Here is a 6,000-nt window from a genome sequence, read left to right as displayed (position 1 = left end):
GATGTACGGCCTTTAAATAGATCCTAGAGCTTTCATGCATTTAGACCTTTTAAGCATTGTCACCAGAAGTCACTGAATAGGCAGAGTGGAATTGTGACAAATAATATTTTAATTTAAAGAGACATAACACCACACTATGCCCTAATAACTCTATAATTACTCTTATTTAGTTTCTCCAGACACTGCCTTAACAAGCAAGAAGATTAACATTCTCCTCTATTCTGTTGACCTTCTGACCAAATATTACCATAAACAATAGCTCTATACGACATTTGTTAAAACCATCAAAATCATCATCTCTCCTTACAAAATCTCAGCTGATCAGCTTGGCTCATTTATTGATCTGGCAGAACATATTTTTATTTTTTGCGGTACGCGGGCCTCTCACTGCTGTGGCCTCTCCCGTTGCAGAGCACAGGTTCCGGACGTGCAGGCTCAGCGGCCATGGCCCACGGGCCCAGCCGCTCTGCGGAATGTGAGATCCTCCTGGACCGGGGCACGAACCCGCGTCCCCTGCCTGGGCAGGCGGACTCTCAACCACTGCGCCACCAGGGAAGCCCATGGCAGTACATTTTGAAGAATATTTAACCTAGGAGACCAATCAGAATGGAACCATCCTCAAAGGTATGAGATTTGTCAGGAGTCAAGTTAAAGTCTGCACGGCAGTGATGAGTAATTGATTGTTGTCTTGCTCCAACTTCTCCAGAACTCTGGGTCCAGCTAGTAAATTCTTTGCACAATAGAGCACAAAATTAGCAGTGTGCTATATAAATACTGTGAGTTTTGCCTTTAGGCTGTTTTACATCCTCCATTCATGCAAACATTCTGTAGCCCTCCATAGAGAATACGTGTCCAGTTCCTTATCCTTCATAACACATGTACGCACCTGTTATCTAAAAACATGATCATGACACTTCAGGCAAACCCACTCCAGATGATTTGCTAAACTGCTGTACAACTCCTGACAAGAGCAGTGCTAACATACTGATTTTTACAACATTACCTGAATTCTAACTCACTAACTACTCATTTATTTAGATTATAAGGTCTCCCCTGATAACAAAATAGTTGATTAGAAAGCTAAATAACTGGTCTAGTTCTTAGAAAGTTTTTAAATTGTCATCATGCCATGTTTGCTTACCAGACAATAAAGTAAATTTAAACATATATACATGATTTTAAATAAAATATATAGTATATACAACATATTACATTGTACATATAATATTTTAGACCACTTATTGCTAAATTTCATAATATTAAAACCAGCAATAGCCAATGGAACTTTCTACAATGATGAGAATAATGAAAATGTTCCATTCTGTATGAACCAATAAAATAGCCACTGGACATGGAGCTATATGGCTACCACATTGAACCTTAGTAACTTTGTAAGACTACCACTTTATGGGCCTCCAATATGCCTCACATGTGATATGTGGCTAATACAATTGAGAAATTTAATCTTCAGATTTATTTAATTTTAATGCACTTAACTTTGATTTTAAATAGACACTTATGGGTAGCTAAGATTTAGACAAATTATGAGTTTTTCAAATACAAAATGATGAATTCTGTAATTGCTTATATTATGTATTTAATAAACAGCTTGACTTGTCAAGAAGCACCTATAAAATGACACTATGTACTCTTAGGATTTTTAAACAAATATATATTAAAATGTAGATTATGTAATAATATGAAAAGTTGATAAGCATATATAATAGATATACATTATTTAAAATACAGTGTCCGAAGTTCTTGCATTTCATGGTTTAAAAGTCACCTACCTTCTTTTTATAATTTTGATGTGTTGTTTCTAAATTATAACTTAAGAAAGAGTCAACATGATCAATCAAAGTACTTCTCCTCAAATAATGAATTGAGGGATTTGTCAATAATCTTATTCCCAATTTGTATAAACCATAACTATATTTTCTTATTTTAACATTTTTCTGTTCTTTTGAATACTAAAGACATCCTAATGTGCTATAAAAGAATTCTGATGAAATGTACAATATGTTGATATAGTAAAGAGAATCATAAAAGGAATTACCAGAATTAGTGCCATTCATACACTCCTGATTAACTTATACTTCAACAGCAGTGCTTAACAGTGTTCCACTATTGGTATTAATTATTTAATTTAGGACTAACAATAAAACGGATTTAAAACTAATATACAATGGCCAACATCATCGTACTGGTTTAAAGTCCTTGGGTGATTGATAAACTGACTGACTGAGTTATGAATCATGCTTCTAACTATTTGTTATTCACTCAGAGACTTCTCATATGGCTCCAATTCAAAGGAGAAATTTGGGGGGAAACATCCTTTTGTTTGTTTCTCTTTTAAAACAGTAATTTCAAAAGCAGAATTTTTAACAAGGCAATCCCCCAGGGGGCACCTTTAAGAACCTCTAGATAGTCTCTATACACTGGTTAGGAAATGCTGCTGCCTCCAGTTTATGATTCACTTGGTTTGCTACCCAAGTACCTTTAGATACGCTCTGCACAAGAGCATCAACAGGTGCTGCAGAGCAATGTGCGTAGCGGTCTTCCTTCTCCCTCTTATCGAGACGTCCACAGCTTGGAAAGGCACATTCTTGGCGATGGAAGCTTTCCAGAATATAAAAAGTATCTCTTGGGTCAGGTCACATTTCCTAGCATTTTTATTTTATTTTTATTGACTTTATGGATGAAAGAGACCTGAGGGTACAATTCTTTTTATAGGTGAATTACTCTGGGAACAATTCCAAGATTTATCAGGATCTTGAAACCAGTGTAAAGAAACAAACCAAAAAAAAAAAAAAATTGCAAATTGCATTGATGCTATGTTTAAAAACCACGTCATATAATTTGTGAGACATGGAATACTTAACAAGGAAGATTTGACGTAAGGGTTTCTGGGAAGATGACAGACTAAAAGGTTATACATATTTCTCTCTTTTCCCAATTTCAACCCAAGCACTCTCCACTTCTCCAAATCTGGGACTTAAAGTACAAAACTATTTTTATTTAGCTAACCATAGAAGCCTAAAAATGGGAGTAAACATTTTAAAGCCTTATGGTGAGATTCAGGAGTGGGCAGAGAAATTTACCATGTTAAATATCTAAATATCTCATTTTATTGTGAAGGGAATTTGAGGATTAGAGTGTATTAGTTGGGTGTGGGGATAGAATTGGTTATTTATATCCTTAAAATGAGAAAATTATGTGTTGGATTATGAATATTAGCTATACACAGGTAAGCACTAATGGAATAAAAGTTAGAGCTTTCAAAAATTAAAATATATATATAAGAAAAGAAGAAATGATAACTTAATTCAAACCAGCAGGATTAAAAAGAATTAAGAAAAGGAAAAAACAAAGTAAAACATATAATTTAAAGAGACATAGATTAAATAAAGAGATATAGATTAAAGAGAGATAGATTAAATCAAGTACATCACTTGTTATAATAAATGTGAGTTGGTAAATTCCTAATTAAAAAAGACAATTGTGGGACTTCCATGGCAGTCTAGCCATTAAGACTCTGTGCTCTCACTGCTGGGTGGGCGCACGGGTTTGATCCCTTGTCAGCGAAACTGCATGCTTTGCAGTGTGGCCAAAAAAAAAAAGACAATTGCCCTAGAGTTTCAGAGTTGAGTATTAACTTTAAAAAAAACAAGCATATTTTAAATATAAAAATTTTAAATATAAATCTTTAAGTGAGAGATAATATTATTTTTTATTCTCAGATAACAATATAGAAAATGCAATCTCCATTGCACTTTTTCCAGTGCATATTCTATTGAAGTATTATTGACTTAAAATATTATCTTAGATTCAGGTGTACAACATAGTGATTTGATATTTTTATACATTACAAAATGATCAGCACAGTAATTCTAGTTACCATCAGTCACGTATAAAGTTATTACAATATTATTGACAATATTTCCCATGCTATACATTACATATCCCTGACATCTTTATTTTATAACTGGAAGTTTGTACCTCCTAATCTCCTTTGCTCATTTCACTCATCCCCTCTGGCAACCACCACCAGTTTGTTCTCTGTATCTATGACTCGTTTGTTTTGTTACATTTGTTCATGTGTTTTGTTTTTTAGATTCTACATATAAGTGAAATCACATTTTGTTGATAGTGTCCTTCACTGTGCAAAGCTTTCTAGTTTGATGTAGTCTTATTTATTTTTGTTTTTGTAGCCCTTGCCAGAGGAGATATATCCAAAAATATATTGTCAGGACCAATGTCAAAGAACATACTGCCTATGTTTTTGTTTTTGTTTTGTTTTTGCGGTACGTGGGCCTCTCACTGTTGTGGCCTCTCCCGTTGCGGAGCACAGGCTCCGGACGCTCAAGCTCAGCGACCATGGCTCACGGGCCCAGCCGCTCCACAGCATGTGGGATCTTCCCGGACCGGGGCACGAACCCGTGTCCTCTGCATCAGCAGGCGGACTCTCAACCACTGCACCACCAGGGAAGCCCCTGCCTATGTTTTATTTTAAGAGTTCTATGGTTTGGGGTCTTACATTTAAATAATTAATCCATTTTGAGTTTATTTTGGTGCATGGTGTGAGAGGGTAATCTAGTTTGATTTTTTGCATGTAGCTATCCAGTTTCCCCAGCACCATTTATTATAAAGATTGCCTATTTACCATCGTATATTCCTGCCTCCTTTGTCCTAGATTAATTGACCATGTAAGTGTGGGTTTATTTCTGGGCTTTCTATTCAGTTCCATTGGTCTGTTTTTGTGCCAGTACTGTACTGTTTTGATTACTGTAGTTTTCTAGTATAGTTTGAAATCAGGGAGCTTGATACCTCCAGCTTTGTTCTTTCTCAAGATTGTTTTGGCTATTCGGGGTCTTTTGGGTTTCCATGTAAATTTTAGCATTATTTGATCTAGTACTGTAAAAAAAAAAAAAAAAATGCCCTTGGTATTTTGATAGGGATTGCATTGGGTCTGTATATTACCTTGAGTAGTATGGTCATTTTAACAATACTAATTCTTCCAACCCATGAACATAGTATATCTTTCCATTTGTTTGTATTGTCTTCAATTTTTTTCATCAACGTCTCATCCTTTTCTCAGGTCAGGTCTTTTATCTCCTTGATTAGATTTACTCCTAGGTATTTTATTCAGTGCATTTTTCAAGTCATCTTAACTCTACTATAATAGTGTAATTTCAAATCAAAATAAAAACTCTCACTTATGAATATTTAAAAATATTTTCCTCTTATTTCTTCTATATTATATTTAGAACATTGTCTATTTTTGAAAATATATGTAGGTAGGTAAGCTATGTTATCTATATTTAAGGATAATAAAGGGGTTATTAAAATATTTTTGTAGAAAGTAGACATTACATATGACAGGGTTGAAAATTCTGAATTAGATAATCAGGAAAGAAAGAAAAATAAAGCCATTTTTATTGAGAAAAATAACAAGTATATAAATAATTGACTATAAATTGAAGAGGTATTTTTTGTAACCATTTGCCCTTTCCCTTGTGCTGATGAGGGATGATTGGAAAATAAGAAGGCAATTTAAAGACCCTGGTAAATTCTGGATCATGACTGCAGTTAGATACTTTTTATTTGCTTTTCTTACCTTCAAACAGTCCTGCATTAAAAATCTTTTAAAAGTTAGATACTTTTGGGCTTCCCTGGTAGCGCAGTGGTTGAGAGTCCGCCTGCCGATGCAGGGGACACGGGTTCGTGCCCCGGTCCGGGAAGATCCCACATGCCACGGAGCGGCTGGACCCGTGAGCCATGGCCGCTGAGCCTGCACGTCTGGAGCCTGTGCTCCACAACGGGGGAGGCCACAGCAGTGAGAAGCCTGTGTACTGAAGAAGGAAAAAAAAACAGTTCGATACTTTCTCTTTGCTTGAAATTCTACAGAAAAATTACTCTAAACTCAAATAATTACTATTAGTAGGAGTATTAGAAATTATGTAGTCTGCCTTCATATAAGGAAAGAGACTCAATATTTAA

This window comes from Lipotes vexillifer, unplaced genomic scaffold (assembly GCF_000442215.2).
Source record: "Lipotes vexillifer unplaced genomic scaffold, Lipotes_vexillifer_v1.1 scaffold1533, whole genome shotgun sequence".
NCBI classification, from domain to species: Eukaryota; Metazoa; Chordata; class Mammalia; order Artiodactyla; family Lipotidae; genus Lipotes; species Lipotes vexillifer.
Note: the sequence above shows the minus strand (reverse complement) of the source record.